Here is a 21,965-nt window from a genome sequence, read left to right on the forward strand (position 1 = left end):
GGCAGAAGGGAGCTTTGGCTCTTTTGACAGCTGCTGGGTCGGTCAGGGTTGGGTCTTTCATAACTGCCCCTGCTCCTGACACCTGCAGAAAAGCCCCCATGGCTCCACCCCACACAGGCTGAGGAAGACCCCTGCAGCTTCTGATGGTGGATTGGGACCCTAAGTCTGTGGGAGCTCAAACAGATGAATACATTTCCTCCTACCTCCTCAGTTCTTCTAGCTGGGCTAATAATCACAGAGACAGATTAGTAGGAGAAAATCAGTTTTAAGGCACGCGCGTGGGGAATTCACGTAGCATGAAAATCTAGAGGCAGTGAGGGAGGCTAGACTGGGCTCTAGGACATTTTGGACACAGGATAAAAGGGGGTTGCGGTCTCATTTCAGAAGTGAGATGGGCGACTCACAGGGAGCTGAGGAAAAGTGGAGCACACATGGCAGGGACGTGCTTGCTGGGCAACCCGGAAACACTGGGGCTTGGGGCGTCTGATACCAGGCCCTGCCCTAAGCCCCCCTCCTCACCACATTTACTTCCAATTAGGCTCCGGTGAGCACCCGCAGCCCCCTCCTGCAGCAGCCTTTGCACCTGAATCTCTTGGGTAAGAAGAGGGAGGCTCAGAAAGGTTCTTCCTGAATCTTGTATCTTAAGAAACAGCTGAAATATCGACACCTCAAAGGCAGCTGCAGGGCGGCAAAACTTTGGTTTCCTTCAAGCTGACTGGTCCCTTTGCCCCAGTGAGGTGCTCGTTGGAGGATGAGAGGCTGCTGCGTGTGAAGGCCGGCCATGTCCCCAACGGCCTTTCCATGCCCTGTGCCCCTAGCAGGCAGGCCCCGGGTGCCATGGGCTCCTGGCCAGGACAAGCCGCCAAGATGCTGGGCGGGCCTGCGACCACTGCAGTCTGTTCTCGGCACGGCAGTCAGAGCCCAGAGTCTGACCCTGGGTCCCCTGCCTGCCGCTTCCCTTCCTGCTGACCAGGTACCTGGACACTGAGGATGGGAAAGAGGCACCAGAACTCAGGCAGGTGGCACAGGGCTCTGGCACCTTGTCAGCAAGGGCACAGCACCCCTCAGGCTCCCACTCTCTGCAGCTGTGCCACACACCCCATTGGGCCAGCGATAGGACAGTGAGCAAGATGGGGAGCCTGTCCCTGCAAGGGCTGTGTCAGCGTGGATTAGTGCCAAGGCTGGGTCAGGGAAAACCGAGGCAGTGGCCCGATCTGGGAGCCCCACGATCCAGGGACATCTGGGCAGAAACCCAAAGGAAGAGAGAGAATCAGCTCAGGGACACTGGGGGAAGAAGGTACAGGCAAGTGGGAAAGCAGGTGCCAAGGCCCTGGGCAGAGGCTGCCAGCAGTTGGGGGAACCCACGCAGAAACCAGCGTGGCTGGAGCTGCAGAGGCGGTGAGCAGGGTGAGTGTGGGTTGGGGGACCAGGTCCTGACACCGTGAAGACTAGGGCTTGTGTTCTGAGGAGTGAGGGAGGGACGTGTGCTGCCGAGTTCAGAAGCATCTCCGTGCTGCTGAGTGGTGACAGACCCAGGAGGGACAAGACAGGGAGGTGGGGGGATCAGGTAAGGCTGCTGCAGTACCCTGAGGAGAAGGGGGTTGCACTAAGAGGGTAAGAAGGAGCTTTATAGCTGAGCTGCCAGGCTGGGGGACAGACTGGATCTGCAGAGTGAGAAAGGTGACAAGGAGAAGCGCAAGGCAGAGGGAGAGGGGGTGGCCTGAACTGCTGGAGGAATGGAGCTTCCAGAAGGATGAGCTGTGTGGAGGTGGGGGGAGCAGTTCTGGGGCTCCGCTTGGCCATGTCACGTTTCAGATGGCCATCCACCACCCAAGTGGACAGGTCAAGGGGGCAACTGGCTAAGTGAGTCTTGATGGGCCTTAATCCTTCTAGATGAGCCTTGGATGGAGGAAGTAAGCCTCTTGCCAGAACTGACGCAGCCGTACATGCAGACCTACCCTCCCACTGCATTCAGTGCGAGGGCCCGTGCGCCCCTGAGGTCTACACACAGCCCTGGGGATCCCAGGCCACAGGGCGGGAGCCTCTGAACGAGAGGAGCCCGGGAGCACAAGAGCGTAGCCGGCAGAGTTGGGATGGTCTTGTCAGAATCATTGTGAAAATGACTGACTGGTGTGGACACAGGAGCCCACAGCCCCTCCTCCATGGGAGCCTGGCTCCATTTGGGTGCTTCTCCGACAGGTCTCACTGAGCACTCAGCCACCACAGGACCTCAGCAGTGGCACCTGGCAGGGAACCAAAGTCTTCCACCATCTAGGGGAGGACAGACAGATAATCAGGTGAAAGCATGGCTGCCAGTGCACCCAGAGCCCCACCCGACAGACACCCCACCTTGGTGGCTCATCAATTTGCAGATTTATGTGACTTCACTCTTCTCTCCGGCTGGATGTTCTCTGGATAAAAGGGGGGGAGGGGAATTAGGCCTCAGGCCATGGGAGCCCAGGACCAGATGCCTGGTTGGGCCTCCCTGAGTGGAGAAAAGCCTTGTCGGCATCTCAGAGGGACTGTGGGGCTAATCGGGTCTCTTGGGAGGGGACTGTGGCCTCTGGCCGGTGTGTCAGCCAGCAGCAGGCTGACTGTTGTGGAGTGATGGAGCTGGGCAGGCGCCACGCGGCCTGGGTTCAGGTCCAGTCCTGCCCTGCCTGCTTGGGGACCTGAATGAGTGAGTCCTAAGCGGACTGAATTTTCTTGCTAAGCTGCATCATTCTCACCAGTAAAACAGGAATAAAAAGAGAGCTAACCTCACAGGATCACTGTGAAAATTAAGTTAGATAACGCGCAGAACACAGCAGAGGCCTGGAACTTGGAAGGCGTTCAGCGTCAGCGTTTAAAATGTGTAAAATGTGCGGGCGTAGGGTACATGCACAGACCCCCTCATCCTTACCCTCGGGGGACAGGTTCTGGTTACCTTTTGTCTTCTAAAAGCTTTCCTTTTTCAAATGTCCTTCATTAAGGAATAAAGAATTTCATTAGTATTTAGAGAATAAAAGTGGTAAGTCAGATTGTACTAATATGGGAGCCAACTGCCCCCAGGCCTGTCCTCACCTGGTGACACAGTCACACCTCCAGACCCTGTGTGAGTTCCATCCACACAGCCGCCCCGCCCTGGCCATGGGAGGACCTCAGGGCCTAGTGGATGGCTTCTTGGGGCCTGATCCCTGGGCTGGACGAGCCTAGACGTCTGCCTCTGCTCACATGTGTCATTTGTAGAAGCCTGGATTGGCCAGGGACCCCAGGGTTTGCATCGTTGAGATCCTAAATGGTGGGGAGGAGCCAGAATCCTGGGCTGCTGAGCTGCAGGGGTGGGAGTGGGGGGCAGGGGCAGGCAGCGGCTACCCCCACCTGGCCCCAGAACCTCTGCTGCTGGTCCCTGTGTGGAGCAGACTGCCGTGTAGGCAGGTTACCTGTCCCTGTCACCTTGCACGTCCTGGGCTGGAAGCACACGCCACGGACAGTGTCCAGCGGATGGAGTCCCCCCAGCACAGTCAGGGTGCCCTGAGGTCTTAGAAGTGGCAGTGGGCTGGGCTGAGGGGTGTGGGACCTGGGATCCTGTCTGGGTGAAAGAGGGGTTCTGAGGGCTGACCCGGAAAGACCTTGAGGGTTCATCCCTACCCCCCAGAGGGCAAGGCAGGGTGAGCTGGTAGGGGGATGTTTTCTGTGCAGACCCTCAAGTTGGGGTTGGGGGTGAGTCTACAACGAAGGTCAGGACCTAGTGTGAGGCTGGGAACCAAGCTTCTGACCTTTGTCCTAGGAATGACCTTGATCACTGTCCTGCAGGGCTTTAGCTTCTGACCCCCAAGGGGCCCAGAATGTGCTCTGGGAGGATGGGCGGGCATCTTGCTCTTCCTGTGACACCCCTTCTTCTAGGGACCCCATGCTCAGGATCACCGTCCTGGTACCGCCCCCATTTTCCTGGAGGACCCTTGTGAGGGGGAGGGAGCTTTGGAGGACCACTGCAGCCTGTCCTGACTCCAGGACCCAGGGTAGGGTGGGACGACAGAGGGGTGGCGTTTGCGGGTCCCTTGGGGTGTGCGACCAGTTTTATTTATGCACACTTGTTTTAAAAACCGCACCTCTGTCCACAGGCGGGTGGTGGCAGTGACTAAGGAGCCAGTGCGCCCGGATCACGCCGGGCCTGAAAGCAGCGCGGGCCGTGTCTCCGCAGCTCGCCTTTCCCGGCCTCGCGCAGGAGACGCAGGCGCCCGAGGTTCGCCCGAGGGCGCTCCCGCATCCCCGTTTTCCACGGCCGGCCCCGGCGTCAGGCCAGCAGCCCCACTTGGCGCCGCATCCCGGAGGCTGCTCGGTGCAAACGCGGGGCGTGGCGCTCCAGGCCCGGGGAGGCGGGGGCCGGGGCTCCGCGGGTCGGTGCGGGCGCCGCAGGGCAGGGCCCGGGAGGCTGCGGGCCGAGCCGCGGTCCTAAAGTGCCCGGCGGCCGCTCCGGCCCCGACCCGGTGCCCCGCGCGGGGTCGGACGCGCGGAGCTCCGGGGAGTCGGGAGCCGCCGCCGCCCAGCGGGCGCGGGGCCCTCGCGTCCGGGACCCCCGGGCCCAGCCCCCGGCCCCGGGACAACCCTCCGGGCGTCCACCTGGCGGCGAGTGCGCGCGCCCGCCCGGCGCGCTGTCCCTTTAACCGGCCCGCGGCGCCTCCCCCGCGCGCCCCGCCCCGCGGTGCGGCCGGTGCTGGGCGAGGCCGGAGAAAGTCCATGTGAGCGGAGCGCGCGGACGCCGGAGCACTTCCTGCCGCCGCGGCCGCCGCTGCCGCAGGCCGGACCGGGCCGGGCGCCCGCAGGTACGCCCGACTGGACGCCGCGCGCCGGGGGCGCCGCCGCACTTCCCCAAACTCCGCGGCGCCGGCGCCCGCGCGGCCGCAGTGCCCGCCGCCGGCCCGCAGCCCAAGTTCGCGCCGCGCGTCGGCCGGGCCGAGGGCGCCGCGGGGCCGGGGCCTGGGGAGGCGCCCGGATCCGGCCGGGCCCCCCCGCCGCGCGCTGCGGCCGGACCCCAGCCCAGGGCGTCTCCCCGCCCGCCGGGCTCCCCCACCCGCTCGCCGCCCACACCGGCCCCCCGGCCCGCGCTGGCCGGACGGAGACCGTCCCTCGGGCGCGGGGAGGCTCGGGGGTGTTTGGCCCCGGGCCAGGGCCGAGGGGACACACGCCTCCCTCCCGCGCGGGGGTCCCACGCGGGCCGCGCGGCTGCGCATCAGCCCGGCCTTGCGCCTCTCCCGCCTGCTCCTGGTGGGTCCCCTTCCGGGGGCGTCCCTGGACCCCTCCCCCCCTGGTGCGGACCCCGACCTGGGAGAACGCGGGGGCGGGCTGCGCCGGGGGCCTCCCACCTGAAATTCGCTGCGGTGTGCCCGCGTGGAAGCTCCTGGGGCCTAAGCCCCTTCTCCAGCTCTGAGCCTGCTCCCCACGGACGCCTCCGCCAAGGCCAGGGCAGGGGGCCCGAGCCTGTCGGATGGTGCGGGGGTCGGGAGGTCAGGGGTCACCTCCAGGCTTCTCTTGGGCTCCTCAGAAGTTTGGTCTTGGGGCTGGCCATTGCCAACTCCACCCTTAAAACCTGTGGGTTTGCGGTGTGGGTCGGTCCCCTGGAGCTGGGCTCAGGCCATTCCCACAGCCGCCATGCCCCCCGCCCCCACTGCCCCCAGGGCCCCTGATCTGAGATGTTTTGCCCACATGGGCATTTGGCTGCTTCTTTCTAGTGGTATTTTTTGGGACCCGTTGGGCACCCAGGCTGAGTCCATTCTGTGTGTAGTAGGGGGCTGGGTGGGGAGGCCTGAGGCAGCTCTTCTTCCTGCCCTCCCTGAGGTCACCATTTGGCAAAGCACACCCCTGTGCCCCCATCCTTAGCACCACCCCCACCTGCTCCGTGCCTGTCTGTCTGGTCCGCCCTCAGTCTCTCTCCAGGTCTCCCTCCATTTCCCTCCCTCCATCCAGCCTGTCCAGATGATGACGGTGGAGTACAGTGGTTCTCAGCCAGCTGATTGTCTCTGTGCGAGGTGTTAGTAAGACTCACAAGGACGCCAGGAGGGGCAGCTTCCATTAGTGGCCCCGTTTTACAGATGGGGAAACAAGGCTTGGCTGGAAGGATTAGGTGAAGGGTCAGGCAGCTGCCAGTCCTTCCATCTTCCCTCAAACCGCCTTCCCCTTCTCCCTGTGACCCACCGAACTGCTCTGTGGTGCCTGTCCCTCCAGGAGGCCTGCGGGCATTTCCCTGTGGGTCATTCTGTTGTTGGATGGCACCTTGGCTGGAGCCTGAGCCAAGGAAATAGAAGGAGGTGAGACCCAGGGCGACTGGCCCCCTGATGTTTCTGTGAGCTGGCTGGAAGGAGCACAGAAGTAGAACAAGATATCACTTGTCACCTTTCCGTGGCCAGAGGTCTATTCTCCGTGGTCACACCCAGGGCGGGGACGGTGCTGGACGAGGTGTCTGATGCTGTGCTGGCGTGCCGGGCTCCGTCCATCCCCTGGAGCCATGTAGAGCCTCCTGAAGGCTGTGTGAGGGTAACTCACACTGGAGCAGGCGACCGCCACTTGTCTGCACGAAATACTTCAGGGCTCTCTCTCACAGATGTGCTCAGAGGGGCCCTCTCTGAGAGGTGGGCTCATGGGTGACATTTTACAGAACTCTTTACACCTCTCCATTTTCCAACTAAAACGTGAGTGTGCATTATTCATGTCAGAGGGATGATGACGGGCCTTCGCAGCTTGGGTTCCTCTTACCGGGCTTGTGCCATGGGCTGGGGGGTGCCCAGTACCCCTCGGGGGACAGAAGGTAAGCACTGTGACACTGATTCTTTCAAGGATGTTCCCAGACTCCCCTCTGACCCCTGACGGGATGCCCAGGACACAGCCACTGCCCGCCCCGGCTTCCGTTGCATCAATTGGGTCAGATCTCAGCCACCTGAGGTCTCATTCCCTCCACCCGTGACAGCACGTCGTGTCCATGCCTCCCCTGCAGCCCGCCGTAGTCTGCCCCTTCCATCTCCCCCGGTGCTCTCTTGCCGGGGCTCGGCTCCGTCCTGACCCTCCCTGGCTGCGTTGTCCACTGAGCTGCAGGAGTGGCTGAGCCACCCTGGCTGGGGGCAGTGTGGTGAAGCGTGAGCTGAGCCCAGGTCGTAGCCCCTTGCTCCAGAACTCTCCAGCATGTTTCTCGTGAGATCAGGGCCTTCTGCACAGCCCCCGTGTAAGGGGCGTAGTTGGGAAGTGTTAGCTGGCCTGGGCCTGCCTCGTGCCTGTGGTCAGCATCCCCAAGGAGTGCCCTGGGCCTGGGAACTCGGGGCTGGTCTTTTGAGGGGGAGCAAAGCCCTGTGGTGCGGTGCCACTGGGGGACGTTTCCCAAGAGCTTGTAAAGTCGGGGTGGGTCTGGGGTCTGCCTGTTTAGGGCTGGCTCATTTGGGCCTCTGCCTGTGGAGTCTTTGTGCCACTTGGCCCTGGGAGCTCTCCGAGCACCTCCTTCCTGCATGGCATGCTTTTCCAGGCACCCCTGGGTGCTCCCTGAAACAAGCAGTCTGGCCCTTAGGTGCTGCTAGGTGGGGCTGGAGCTTGTGGTTAGAGCCAGAATCTCTATTCGGGTCTGTACCCCAATCCAGAGAGGCGTGGCCCGCACTGTGCCCCCTGGGTGAGGCCTGTGTCTCTCCCCGCCCCTCCCCAGCCTTGGACCCCAGGGTGCTGTCTGGGGAAAGCACTGGCCTAAGGAGGCCTGAGGAACTGCCTACCTCCCGAGCAGGGCCGGCATCCTGTCACCTCTTCTTCACGGTTAGCAAATCCTCGCTCTCACCAGGCCTGGCTCTGGATGAGATCATTAGCAAAATATGCCCCTGGGCTCCCCCACTGTGTCACCTGCAGTTAGTTGCTCGCAGGGCTGGTGGCTGGCCTTCCTTTGGGGGGGGGGGGCTCTGGCTTATCAGGTTTTGAAAGTGGGTGCCTGTGGGTCAGGGTCTCTGAAGGGAGGAGCGGGGTGGGCAGCACGGGGTCTGGAGGTGTTTGGGACGTGAACTTTGGAGCACGGCTCCCTGGTGGCCTGTGGTTGGCATCCTGAGGGTGAGAGCAGCACCCATGAGGACACCGGGTCCCATTGCTGCCGGCCTGGAGCACGTCTGCACAGGAGAGGGAATCTGGGCTCTCTGGGTCCCCGCTCAGAGGTCTCTCCAGGGTCACACCCCGCCCACGGCTGTGTTCTTGGGTGGGCTGCTTGCTGTCTCTGAGCTCTGGCCTGGCCTGTGTGTTGTGATGTACTTAATGGCTTCCTTAGTTCGGGCCTGGGAGGTGTTGGTGAGCAGGACCAGCCTGAGGCCTCTGTGTAGGATGGGCTTGGCCTGGGGACCCCCTCAAGATACCCCCTCCCAGGAAGTGGGCTGTGGCCAGCGAGGGGCGTGTGCCCCTTTAAGGGGAGGCTGCTTCTCAGTGTGCAGGGAGGATGGAGGCATACTTTTCTCTGAGGCAGCGTCTCTGGTCCCATGGGGAGCAGAGGCTGGCTCTGGGTCTCTGAAGGAATCTTTCCCCTCCCCCTCAGCCCAGTGCCTGGCATCCAGGAGGGCACATGGCCATGGATGGGCCGGGAGCTTCTGGGCCCTGCCCAGTGCCTGCCTGTGTGCCTGGGAAGCAGGCAGGGCCGGGGGCGGGGACCACAGGGGCCTGAAAGTGTCCATATATAGTCACCGGGGTGAGCAATGAGCTGGGCTGCGGGGCTGTGTCCCAAGCCCAGGGCTGGCCGGCCCCTAGGCCCAGCCACCCAGTCCCTGAGGGCGGCCTGGATCTGGGGGAGGGGGTGGTGCTGAGGGAAACTGGATTTGGGGCAAAGCCTCAGATATAGCAGCAGGCACAGGCTTAGTGCTGTAGGTGTGTTTGTTGATTGCAAATAAAAATTTCCTGGGCCCTTAGTAGTCAGAATTAAGTGTATTTCTGGAGACAACATCTTTGAAAATTGGAGGCAGTAATGTGTGGCTGCCCCGTGCAGGGCCATGTGGGGCCCCTCACTGTGGGTCTTGGGGGCGGATGCCTGCTTGTCTGCAACCCCAGCCCTTGCCCCACAAAATGGCCCTCTTATTATGGTGGCACCTCCAGATGTCCCCTCCCCATCCCCGCGGTACCAGGGGCTTCTGCCCCAATGGCTGGTATTTCCAGGGTTCCTCTGGGCCATCCGCTGTGGCCGCGAGTCCCCATCCTGGCTCTTGGCATCTACAGCTCAGCTCCCGGTCCTCACCTTTCCCTGTCTCTGCGCCTAGAAAGGAAAAGTGACCGCTTTTACTGCATTCCTGACTTCCGTGCTGTTAAAAAATCACAATGTTAACATAGTTTTGCTCATTTAATTTAGTTTCCATTGCACTGCTAAGCGCCTTTGTTAAATTTTGTATATTGATACTTTTTGTTGTTGTCAGCAGTTTTTTCTTTCTTTTTTTTGATATAAAGCCATTAGGGTGAGAGAAGATTAAAAAGATACATTACAATTAAAATGTTAATGAAATCTGCATCATATAACTTTTGAAACCCTTTAGGCATTAATCTTGCTTGTGTCATGTCCATTAACTTTGGCTATTCTTATGCCACACTGACCCCTGCTGAGAGATTTGGGCTATAATTGGATTTTTTTTAATACAAAAAGAAAAAAAAGGCTTTTAAGAAAATAGAGGTTGAGTGGTGGCCTTGGCTCCTGAATGTAGAGAAAGGAGAGGCGAGGAGCAGGGGCGTTGTCTGTCGGGCTCCCATCTGAGGGGGCGGTGCGTCCCTCCCAGGCCCTGGGCCGCCTGCCCCTGGAGCTCTGGCCTGGTCCTCTCTCTTTCCCAGTGGTTCCCGGTCCCTCCATCCACGTGGACCCTGCCCCCACCCCGTGGCCCCAGGGGGCTCCGAGTGTGGATGTGTGCTCAGTGCTGGGTCTGCATTCTTTCAGGTCACCTGCTCCCAGGCCACAGTCGAGGTGTGGGTGTGCGATGAGCCCTGGCCAGGCCTGAGGTGGAACATGGACACTCCAGTGGAACTGGAGCCTAAAGGCTTGAGTTCTCAGGATTCTGTGTCTCCCACATGTCGCATGGAAGTCTGGCCTCATGGGTGCTGGGATCTTGGGCGTGAGGCTGGGGAAGGGGGATCCCCCCTTGCCTATTCCCAGGGGACTTGGGACCCCGGCATGAGTGGGCAGTAGACGCCCCGTGAACTTCTCCGCACACACTCACCTTGGCCGTGGCTGGAGCCAGCGGTGGTTCAGACCTGGGCAGTGCCCTCGCCTGGCTGAGGCTCCGGCAGTGGGGGCATGGGTGGCCTGTGGCCTGTGGTGTCGGGTCCGGCGGCTGGGTGGGCTTTGGTGGGCCCCGCTGCTGCAATCACAGCCGCCACGCTGCGAAGCTGGTCAGGTGGTTGGCAGTGGGGCTGCAACAGACAGATTTCATGTCTGTGTGTTTTTGCAACACCTTTCTATAAAGGGAAACATAATTTAAAATATGATTACTTAGTGTTGTAACAGCCGCCTCAGCGCTCCACGCTATGTCGAGATCATTATCAGAGGTTGATATTAACTTGCAAAGAATATTATGCAAATTGCCCGCTGGAAACCTTCTCCCAGGATGAGTGTGGGGCGCGGGGCTGGTCCCTCCAGGAGTGACACGGTCCCCGACCCACCAACCAGTGGTCCCTGGGCTGAATCTCAGGACACTGTCAGGAGTGTATCCCCTCCCTCCACACCTGGCCTCGTCCCTTGTCTGTGGCAGGGGGTACATGGGAGGGACATGGGGAGGCTCTGAGCAGGGAGAGAGCCGGTCGATGATGCTTGTGGACTGACTGTTGCCTCCGTGCCGGACCTGGCCCACTGAGGTCAGGTGTCGTTAACTCTGACGGGCTCTGGCTCTAACTGGACCTGGGGACTCATGGGCTCTCAGTGCTTGTGTGTCGGTCCCCGAGGAAGGGACTGAGGCCACACCGCTGGCCTCCTCGTGCTGCTGCTGACCCTGCTGACTGACTTAGCACCTGCCTTTGCAGCTTCCCGGAGCTGGGGCAGCCCCTGAGGCAGCCCCTGAGGGAGGGGGCCTCTGGGTGAGAGGCGGGGGGCCGGAAAGCGAAGGTGGCTCCCCCCATTACGAAGAGCAGTGCCGCCCCACAGCCCCCCAGCTGTTCTGATTGATGGGGGCTGCAGTCTCCCAATTTTAAGATTTCTCCCGAATGTCCCCTCTGTCCCACCGTAACAAAGAAGTGCAACAGAACAAGTTTGGGGTAAAAATGCCCCTGACCCTACACAACAGAAGCTCTGTTCCTGGGTTCTCAGGAGCAGTGTGCACCTGGCAGCCATAGAAGCCGTGGGTACCCCAGATACTCGCACCCCAGTGCCGGGGTGTCGGTCCTCTGTGTCACACACCCGTACTTCTTGCTAAAGCTGTCATGAATGGCGGGGCCGGGGTGCAGGGCCTGGCGTGGGGTGTTGCCCCGTCCCAGGGCAGAGGGAAGACCCTCACTTCTTAGGGCAGCTCAGGCAGGAGGCAGACACAGCTCTGGGGACCTTGGGACCGCATGGGGCCTTGACAGCTCCCAGGATCCTGTTGGGACCGTCAACCAGGGCCATCTTCAGCTGAGCGCCGCTGCCCACGAGCCCGACGTTGGAGGGAGTGTTGTCTTGTGGTTTGACCCCCATTCTTCACTGCATGCTGTGGGTCCTGGGCCAATGCTGAAGCCTCCCTTGGCCTCAGTTTCTCCACAGATGACGTGGGAGAAGCAGACTCTGAGCTTTGAAGGAGAAACAGAGGTGGGGTACATCTCACTTCTCATCACCAGAGTGGCCTCCAAAAGGCCACCTACGGGCTCTGTGCCAGTCACACTGGCTGGAGGGCTGGGAGGGGTCCCCATCTGCTTCTGCCCTCTGCGACCTGGCCATGCTTCTTCCTTTCCCACAGAGCCCATCCCTCTCCTGTTGTGGCTTCACCGCCACTGTGTGACTGCTGCTCTGGGGCTTCCCGTGGGGTCTGCCGGCTCCAGGAGGGCAGCGATGTTTATTTCCCTCTGAGAGGTGACAGGCTGGCAAGAGGGTGTGAGCCTGTGAGCACCCTGGAGTGTTGAGGGTAGTATCAGTGTCCTGGGACCCGTATGTCTGTAAACTTGGGGCTTAAAGTAACAGATGTTTACTCTCTCACAGTTCTGGAGGCGGCAGGTCCAAAGTCAAGGTCTGGGCAGAGCTGGTTCCTTCTGGGGACTCTAGAGGCAGAGCCTTGCCTCTCCAGCTTCTGGTGCTGCCAGCCATCCTTCATGTCCCTTGGCTTGTGGACGCATCTCTGCCATCTCTGTCCCCATTGTCACATGGCCATCTTCCCTCTGTGTGTGTCCAGATTTCCCTCTTGTAAGGACACCAGTCATTGGATGTAGGGCCCCCGCTCATCCAGGGGGAGGTCCTCAACTAATCACTCCTGAAAGAACCAGTTGTAAATAAAGTCCCATTCTGAGGTTCTGGGTGCACATGAATTCAGGGGGGACCGTATTCAACCCAGTGTGGTGGGGGTCATGTAGAAGTCCTTTCGTGCCTGCAGGGGGCTGTCTCGGATGTGGGGCTGGCCTTGCTGAGATGGGGCCATGTGGCTCAGCCGTGTACTTGCCCAGGAAGTGGGCAGCCAGACCCACGGCGGTGTGCCCGGCGGGGTGTGAAGGGCCAGTGTAGGCCAGGGAGTCTGGGAGGAGCTTTGTTTTCAGGAGCTGGGGTGCAGGGCAGGAAATGGGGCCACTGATGGAGGAGGCTCTTCCTGAGACCGTGTCTGTGGTTACGTAAGTTTGGGGACAGGAGGCAGAATTTGTGTTAATTGTCGTAACCCAGTTTAGTCAGCATGTCCATGTCATGTGAGGGGACCGGGAGAGGAAAAGTGTGTGGTCACAGTGGAGTTCCCGGGGCTGGGCCTGGCTGCTCGCTGGACCCAAGGTGTAGCACAGACTTGGGCCACCGTGGTCTTCGAGCCCTCCCTTCCCGTGCCTCTTCCATGCCCCAAGAAGAAAAGCAGGGAAATTCAGGGAAGTAACAAAAGAATCAGGCAAAGAGAAAAAAGAGTAGAGCTCCAGAGAGGTGCGTGGGTCCCCAGGACTCATCTGGAGGTGGGGTGGGAGGGGTGCCAAGGAGTTGTGCCGTCCATGGAGTCCAAACAAGCCCAGCCTCCGGGGGGTGGGGGGGGACCCTGCCACTCACCTGGGACTGTGAGGAGCATGTGGCTGCAGCGGGCTTGGGAGCAGGCGTGTCAGCAGGAGCCGGGGCTGGTGGGATGGGCCACGGGCCTCTCCTGGTGGGGGAGCAGCGTCCCCTGGGTCTCTCCCGTTCCTCCCCCCAGCTCTCCAAGCCCAGCAGGCCAAGCTTTCACACCCCACCCCACCAGTGCAGATGACCTCTGGGTGGGACGACAGGCGGGGGTCGGGAGGTGATGGGGGCTGGCTCTGGGCCTCTCCTCAGATGCCTAATAACCAGGAAAATGGAAAGCGCCGCATGTAGCCCTGGGAGTCAGCACCCAGCCTGATTGGGGACTTCTGGTTTTCGGGGTGCTCCCCTGATATGGTTTCTGCAGGGAGGCAGGCAACGAGCGTCTGCCACTCAAGCCTGGAGGCCTGGCCACGTTCGGAGACTGAAGGCATTTACTCCGGCCAGGGATTGGGGCAAGGGCTCCCCAGGATAAGGCACCCTCCTCGGGCTGGGGGCACGGTGACAGTTTTCTCCAGCTCAAGGGTCCCGAAAGTGGTCTCCTGCCTAGGCAGGCCCAGCCGTTATGTCACAGGCATTCTGTCCAACAGTGAGTTGGGTTGAGGAGCTGCAGCCCTCTGCCCAGCACGGGCAGCTGGGGAGATTGGTTCTGATGTCTAAGGAAAAGGGAAAAGGTGAAAAATACGAATTTACAGAGAAACTGCATGTACTGAAGAAGGAACTTTTTCCAGAACCGTTTGAGAGTAGGTGACCCCATGGTTGTCTGCTCCCCAGCCTCATGTGGCCCCAGTGGGCGCCGTCACCAGGACCTGGGCAGTCCTGCCGGGCGCCCGGCGGCCCTCACCCTGCCCTGCACGCGTCCTTTTCGGCTGGAGGGTTGGGTGGAGTCTGCGTTCCAGGCACTTGTCTGGTTGGCTTTTAAAATGTGAATTTAAAAAAATTCTAGTTACTTAACACCGACCATCTCAGCCATGTTTCGGTGCCAGCTCAGTGGCGTTAGGCATAGTCACCCTGTCGTGCAGCCACCCCCTCCATCATCTCCAGGACTTTCTCGTCTCCCCAAACTGACACTCTGTCCCCTTTGCACACTCACTCCCCTCCCCTCCCCAGCCCCCCATCTACTTCCTGTCTCTGAATCTGACTCCTCTGGGGACCTCCTGTGAGGGGTCCTACAGGGTTTGTCCTTCTGGGACGGCTCGGCTCGTTTCACTGAGCACAGTGTCCTCAGGGTCCGTCCACGTGGTAGCGGGTGTCAGGACCGCCTTCCTTTCAGGGCTGTGACACTCCACTGTGTGGAGGGAGCACGATTTGCTTGTCAACCCCTCTGTCAGTGGACCCCGGGTTGTGTCCCCCTTCTGTCCTTGAGTCTAATGCTGTTGTGGACATTGTGTGCTCCAGTCTTGTTGTGTCTCAGGCTCCTTCAGTCTGGAACGTTCTGTGGTCTTTCCTTGCTTCTTGTGACCTGGACTCTGGAGTCCTGGCCAGTTTTGCAGGATGCCCGAGGCTACTTAGTACATAGCAGTGTGTCTCGGGCAGTGACGTGACAGCCTTGTGACTGTCCTGTTGTGGGTGTCACGTCTAGTCACTCGGGGCAATTTCTGTCTGATGCTGTGTTTCCTTAACAACCCCTGGCAGCTGGGCCTGTGGTCACGGTGGGGAGTGTGCATGGGGCCAGGGCAGGACGGAGCGCACAGGCCACACCGGACCTCGTGTGTGTGGAAGGATTTGGGTCTTGGGCCCAGGTGCGGAGAAGCTCTTGAGTGGTGTGTGACGAGGGACCTGAACAAGTGATGCTGGGGTCATATTGGAACCAACTGCTCTTGGACAGGCAGGTCGCGTCCTGGCTCGGAAGTGGCCATGTCCTTCCAGTGTCCTGAATGTAGAAGCCCTGCAGCCAGGTGCTGGGCTGGCGCTGCTGCCACTGTCCCTGGCTGGCTCTTCCTCTGGGCTGTGGGGCTGTGCCCAAACTGGAGTCCCCTTCTGCTGTTGACAAGCGTGAGGAGAACTGGGGGTAGGAGGCACGTGGTTTCCTCAGACCCGGAGCTGCTCCGCGGCCACCTGGTTCTTGGTGGACATTGCCTGAGTCTGAGCAGATCTGTCTGAAGCCAGAGAGTCCCCATTCCCTCTGAGCCAAGGTCAAGGTCAGGGTCGGTGGGATGGGGGTTGTGTGTTTTCTGCTGAAAAAGTGGATCACAAACTGGGCATCTGAGAAGCAGAAATTTATGCTCTCCCGGTTGAAGTCCCAAATCAATGTGCTGCATGGCCATGTTCCCTCCAGAGGCTGAGGGGAGGGAACCCCTGCCTCCACCGGCCCCCGGTGCTGGGGTACGGGGACTCCTTGACTCTCGGCCACATGGCTCTCATCTCTGCCTTGTTATCACACAGCCTTCTCTGTGTCCAGATTTCCCTCTCAGGAGGACACTATTGTTGGATTTAGAGGTCACCCTAAATTGAGTAAGACTTCAACTTAACTTGACTGGTTTCACCTGCAAAGACCCTACTTTCACATAAGGTCACATTCTGAGGCTCCAAGTGGACATAAATTTGAGGGAGACCCTAGTCAGCCCATTACAGGAGTGAAGGCCAAATTGCCCACCTGCCCTGGGCCATTTTCTCTGTGGCTGCTCCTCCTCCCTTTCACACCCCCAGTCTTGAAAGGAATGGCCATGTTGTCTCCCTGAGCAGGGAGATGTCCGGTGTCCCCAGTCTGCGAATGGGTCCCCTGGCCCTCTGACCTCCTGTCTGCGGGGGGCTGGGGAGGGTGCCATGACCTGCTGTCTGCTGGGATGGCTCCATTCCCGAGTGGAGGACGAGGGGCGTGCGGCTTCCAGCCCAGTGCCAGAAGGGCCGTTGCCCACGCGGGGTTCTCCGTCAGACAGGAGGGTGTCAGCCAGATCCCTTTCATGTCAGCAGTGTGTCTCATGTCATAGCAGAAGTCATAGCAGCCGTAAAACACACAGGATCACTCCTCTGAAATCTGACAGGATGGAGGCTGTCAGCACGAAATCCTAGTCATATCGTGGGCCCTGCATGAGGGTAAAATCAGCAAAATAAAATCAGCTGCTTATGGAAAAGGTCGTCTGGTTTTCTTTGTATGGAGAAGGAAAGAAGCAGACACCCAGGGTTAGTGGCCGCCAGTGGGACGGCTCTGGCCCCAAGTCTCCCGACTCTGCAAGCGCTGGGGCACAGAGGGTGGGGGCCAGGCCTCTGCAGTGGGCCAGGCAGTTGCACCCACTGGCCTGTCTGTGGGGTCTGGAGATCCCAGGCGTTGGATTGGGGTTCCGGCTGGTGGCAGGTGGGGGCCTCGCCTTGGCTCCGTTTTTGTTTTGTTTGTGACTCTGAGGGCCGAGGCTTGCATGCTTCGTTGGTGAGGGCGTCCCAAGGCAGAGTTTGCATTGGTCGGCATTTCCCAGGGAGTCAGGCCGCTGTACCCACCATGAATACCTCTCAGGTACCTGTGTGTTAGAGGTCCCGCCACCAGCTCGAGGCCATAAGGCAGAGGCTTGGTTGGGATGGTACCACTGGGTGCTCCGCGGTCATCAGACCTCTGTTGCCCCTTTTAGGAGAAGCCCCTCCACTCCCCCCATCCATACAGGGTTTCCTGGGTGGTCCTGGTCTTGTTTTGTGATGAGCTGGCCCAGAGCCTCTGGCAGGTCACACGAGGACTGAGGGTCTCTGGAGAGCATCACCCCCCTACACTTCATGGAAGAGAAGCGGCACAGAGGGGTTGTGGCAGAGCAGAGCGTGGTGTGGGGACATCCATGCCCACAGATGGTTTTCTTAGGGTTGCAGGGTGCTGCCCTGGGCGGGGCTGGGCAAAGACAGCAAGAGCCCAGGGCAGCTGTGGTCCCCAGCTGCTCCCAGCCCTGACCTCACCCTGGCACTGCCTGCTTACCTGGGCCAGGTGCCTCCAGGTAGAAGGAGCCCTGGATCAGGATGGCTGTACCAGGGACCAGAAGGAAGGAGCAGTGCCTTCACGTCCCGGGTGGGGGTGAGGTGCTCGCCCCTCCCAGGGCTCCTGGGTGTTCCTCAAGGTTTCGATTCCTCCTTGCTGTGTCTGCACTGCGCTTTCGTAATAATTATAACGGAACGGAGCCACCGCGCGGGCTTGTCAGAGCCCCGGCCGCTGTGATTACATTACAGGCACTGATTTCCAAGAAACGTCACAGGGGAATTCGTTAGAGCCAGCGGTGCAGGCAGAAGCCCACGATGCGTGCTGTGCCCGTGCTGCCTTCCGGATGGACGGACGTGGGGAGAGTGGCGCCTGAGCGCCGCTCCTGCTGGGAGGAGGTGCTCACACGGTTCCCCATGTGCTGACCTGTCCCCACCCCTGCCTCACCCACTCCACCAGCTGGGTCGCCTGGGAGAGTGATGTGTGCAGGTCCAAGTTCACACGCTGACCCCCTCTGCTTGGAGCCCCTGGGGGCTGGCTGGCCCGTGTCCACCCACAGCCCTTTTCTCTGCGTTTCCAGCAGCCAGGGGCCCTGCAGGTCCCAAAGTGGCTGTGTTGTTTCCCAGTTTTGTTTGCTCACCCTCCTTGGGGACTCTTTCCTGTGCTCCTCGCGGGTTCTGGAATTTATGAGCACAGATGAACATATTGTTTCTTTTCCCGGAGATGATGTGAGGTCCTTGACCCCGGGCTGTGGTGTCCCAGATCTGCGCTGCTCTGTCACCTCCATTCCTGTGAGCGGCCGCCTGCAGGGTCAACCATCCCCATGCCTCTTGGAGGGCACAGGGGCTGGCCCTCCAAGGCCTTCCTCAGGCCTGGGGACAGGCCTGTCCTGCTGCTCACACTGGCTCCCGCCCAGGCTGATGTGGAGACGGCCTTCCTGGGGCTGGGTCACGTCTGCTTGTGACAGAGCGAGAGCCCAGTGGGCCCTCCCAGTGCTGGCCTGGAGCCCAGAGAGCTGTCCTCCTGGAGATGAAGAGCATAGCAGTGTGGTCACTTACTCTGAATTTAAACAGTCAGCCTAACACCAGTGCTGGAAACATTGACCTCTCACTGACTTCCGGCCCTGTCACCCCAAAGGGTGTGTCTGCAAGGCCGTGCAGTGGGTCAGTGTTGGTGCCACCCTCTGGCCACCCGGCTCAGGCATCTGGCATCCTCTCCCCGGCCCCTTCTGCTTGGCGTGTCAGAGCCCTCCCCCTCCCGTGTGTCTTGAGAGGAGACCCCCTGACCTGGTCCACTTCCCCCCCAATAAGATAAGCGACAGCATCACACAGTGTCCTCTGTTAACTAAATTCTGTGCCACCTGGACTGGAGGCAGTGTACGTGCTGAGGTGGAGTTGACATTTTTTAAGACCCCACTGCAGTGAGCTGATGTGCGGGGAGCTGGCCATGCAGGTCCCCTGCAGAGGACCCATGAGTAGATGGAAGGGATGAAGGGCTGCAGCTGGTGGCCTGAGGGCTTTTCCACTCCACCTGTGTGTGGACCTGGGCTTCCACCTCCACCCGCGTTATTCCTCCAGTCCAACCAGAGGTGAAGAGGGCAGCCCGGGGGTCCCCAGGCTGCACCTTGACAGGGCCACAGCCTGAAGGACAAGGGAGCCATGGTGTCCTGGGATGCAGGCTCTGCTCCGCCTGCTGGCCCCCGAGGTCCAGCCTTGTGTTGGTAGGGAGCGTCCCCTGCCTAGAAGCCAAAGCTGACACCCTGCCAATTCTGTGGGGCTGCGGCAGCTCACATCTGGGGAGTCGGCGGCAGCCTCCCCCTCGCTCCCCTTGTGGGCTCCACTCTCACCCCTCCCCCTTGTACTCCGACCGCCTTTGCCCAGGACAGTCGCTCAGACAGTCAAGTGAGCAGTTTCCAGGTGCTGGGCCCTAAACTAATGGAGTGTGCACTTTATTTTAAAAAGCCATGATTGAAGTCAAATTAACATATTTACCTTCAGTGCTCCCACGGGATCGCTAGGGAATTGGAGAGGTGCGACAGTGGCTTCGGCATGTGGTGACAATGACAGGGATGGTGGCACCCAGCAAGTGATCCTCAGGAGTGCTGGCTCCAGTCTCCCGGCAGCTTCCGCCCTGCTCCCTGGGGCGGAGACTGGGTGGGGGCTGCACGCTGCCCCCCAGGCCGCTGGGACCAGGACTGATGGCCCTTCTGAGTCCGAGCCCTCGCCTCCAGGCGTCACTGAGCCTCCACGTGGCTGACACGTGGTGCCCTCCCTCTTGCTGGCACTGGCTGGGTCCCTCTGGCCTGTGTGCCCAGCCAGCGTATGGCCCAGGGGCACTGTGGCCTGAAGTCCTGCCTGTGGATGAGGCCGCAAGACCCAGGTTCCTGGTCCTGGGCTAGTGAGCAAGCTCCGGTCTGCTCTGAGCCTCAGTTTCTCTGTTTGTAAAATGAGGTGATGCTGTTTCTCCTGAGCTTTTTAAACTCAGGAGAAATGGACAAGCTATGTAGGACCTGGGAATTTAGGCCATTGACACAAGAGCTGGGATTAGTTAGGGATCGCCCCCAACGTGTATTTCTCATGGAAACGATTCTGAGGTTTGGGGGACCTTAGGCTGAGGGGAGTGAGGGGCTGGGGGCCCTGGCTGCACACGGCGGTGGGGTGTGCCTGGGCCCTGGACCTGTGGGCACAGTCTCTATGGGCGAGCCTTGTCCCCACCAGCCCACCCCCCTCCCGGACCGTCAGCATCTTGTTTTTGAACCTTGAGCATAGATTGCTTAGATATAATACTAAAATTTTATAATCAAAACTAATAATAGAGTGATGTTATTTACCTTATTTTCTCCTTCGAAAAGAACGCATTTGTGTAATGAAGTACAGCACAGTGTGCATTCATGGCTCAGTTCTCAGGCTGCTTTCCCCCACCTTTTGTCACCATTCAAATGGATATTGTAAGCACATGTGGCCATGCTGCCTACAGAGAAGTGCACAGACCCTAAGTGCAGGCTGTCATCCATCTTTATGCAACCCACACGCCCAGGGGAGTGGGGTGAAGGGAACGGTCAAGGTCAAGGTGCTGCCCCCAGACACCCTCTCCCCCACCTTCTAGCACCCAGAGGAGTTTGCTGTCCTTGAAGCTCATGTCAGTGAATGGGGTCTGGCCTCTTTTGCTCAGTCCTGGACGGGCCGGTGTGCAGGTGCGTCCTGGGGACAGGTGGTATTGGAGAAGGACCTTGGCAGGTGTTCCATGGGACTCGTCCACTTTTTCAGTATCTAGTCTGTCATTGTGGGCCCTTGGGTCCTTTCTGCTTGGGTCTATTATGTGCGGGAGGATCAGGGTGAACAGCTGGGGCAGGAGCTGCACACGGGTGACCCCTCAGAAGATCCTCCCGGGGCCTCATTTGCATTTCCCTGGTGACAGACACCCTCCCGCCTTCCTGGCCTTCCTGGCCTCTGCCGTCTGGATGTTGCGTCTCACGGGTGCCTGTTCGAGCCTTTTGCCTCCCACCCTCCTGTCCAAGTTTTCTGTTTCTTCGTTGACTGTAGGATTCTTCACCCTGCTCACTGCGCATCCTTTCCTTCACAGGAATCGCAAAGGCCTCCTCCCTCCTGTGGTCCTTTCCTTTCATGGGCGCGCTTTTTAGTGAAACACAGTTTATCGGCAACTTCCTTTGTGATTGGTCCTGTTTGGGAATTTGTTGCCAAAGGACACGTTTCTCTTCCGTTCTTAAAGCTTGACGCTTGTGCCTTTCACATGTAGGTCTGATAAAGTAAACTTAAAATTTTAAATTGTGGTAAAAATAGGTAACGTTGACCATCGCAACCACATTTCGGTGCCAGCTCAGTGGTGTTAGGTGCAGTCACACTGTCGTGCGGCCACCACCTCCATCATCTCCAGGACTTTCTTCTCTCCCCAAACTCACATCCTGTCCCCTTTACACACTCACTCCCCTCCCCTCCCCAACCTCTGGCCCCCCCATCTACTTCCTGTCTCTGAACCTGACTCCTCTGGAGACCTCCTGTGAGGGGTCCTGCAGGGTTTGTCCTTCTGGGACGGGCTCGTTTCACTGAGCACAGTGTCCTCAGGGTCCGTCCACGTGGTGGTGGGTGTCAGGACTGCCTTCCTTTCAGGGCTGTGACATTCCACTGTGTGGACAGGGAAGCTGGCTCAGAGCATTTCAGGAACTGAGTATTTATATTCATTGAAGAAAGAATTGTGGACTCAGATTGTTCAGTTGGCTGCAGAATTGCTTAATGGCCCACAGGAAAGGAAGCCATACCCTTTGGGCTTCTCTTTGCTACTGGACAGAAATCACTTGCATCTCTTTGGGTCACAAATCTAAGAGTTAGCATGCCACAGAGACTGAGATGTAATCAATATCACATAGCAAAAGACACGTGTGACGCAATCCCGGTGGACCTGCTAGGCGGTCCTGTGACACAGGAGGGCAAGCCGTCACCCTTTGTGATCATACATGGTCGCCTCATGTATGACGCCTTAAAGATAGTTTTAAAAGGGGGGTTTTGTTGTGTTCTGTTTTATCCTCGCCCCAGCAGCTGGGGGTGTGGCCCGTGGCTCCAGAGCTGTGGGCCCTGGGCCGCTGGGAAAGCTGGTCGCCTTCCGGCTGGCCAGCTCATGAGCATGCGCAGGTGGCTGTCAATGGCCTCGATGGCTCCAGAGCTGATGTGTTTGCTTTCCCCAAGTCATGTCCGTGGGCTCCCACAGCACTGCGCCCAGGTTCTCAGCTGCACAGTCAGCTTGTCTCGCTCGGTGAGGGGGGTAAAAGACGCCCAGTTCCCAGGGGACCAACGTCATAGCTGTATTGTCTGCTGCGAGAGACAGGGCTCCGCAAGTAAGTGTTTCTGATCCTGCGGCCAGGAGAAGGCACGTGTGTGTGAGCATTTCCTGTGATTTGCAGAA

General features: G+C 59.6%; 1 protein-coding gene across 2 annotated transcripts in view; it reads left to right on the forward strand.

Moving 5' to 3' along the window:
* The first annotated feature begins 4,491 nt into the window (after positions 1-4,491).
* The window catches only part of NACC2 (NACC family member 2), a 64,544-nt gene continuing 47,070 nt past the window's right edge, over positions 4,492-21,965 (forward strand). Inside the window, exon 1 of one of the 2 annotated variants that reach the window (XM_081066598.1) lies at positions 4,492-4,805. The gene's annotated coding sequence lies outside the window, so the exon portion shown is untranslated. The remainder of the gene's footprint in view (positions 4,806-21,965) is intronic. The other variant, XM_081066599.1, reaches the window with a different exon arrangement.

The sequence above is a fragment of the Rhinolophus hipposideros genome (genome assembly GCF_964194185.1).
Source record: "Rhinolophus hipposideros genome assembly, chromosome: 11".
In the NCBI taxonomy this organism is placed as follows: domain Eukaryota; kingdom Metazoa; phylum Chordata; class Mammalia; order Chiroptera; family Rhinolophidae; genus Rhinolophus; species Rhinolophus hipposideros.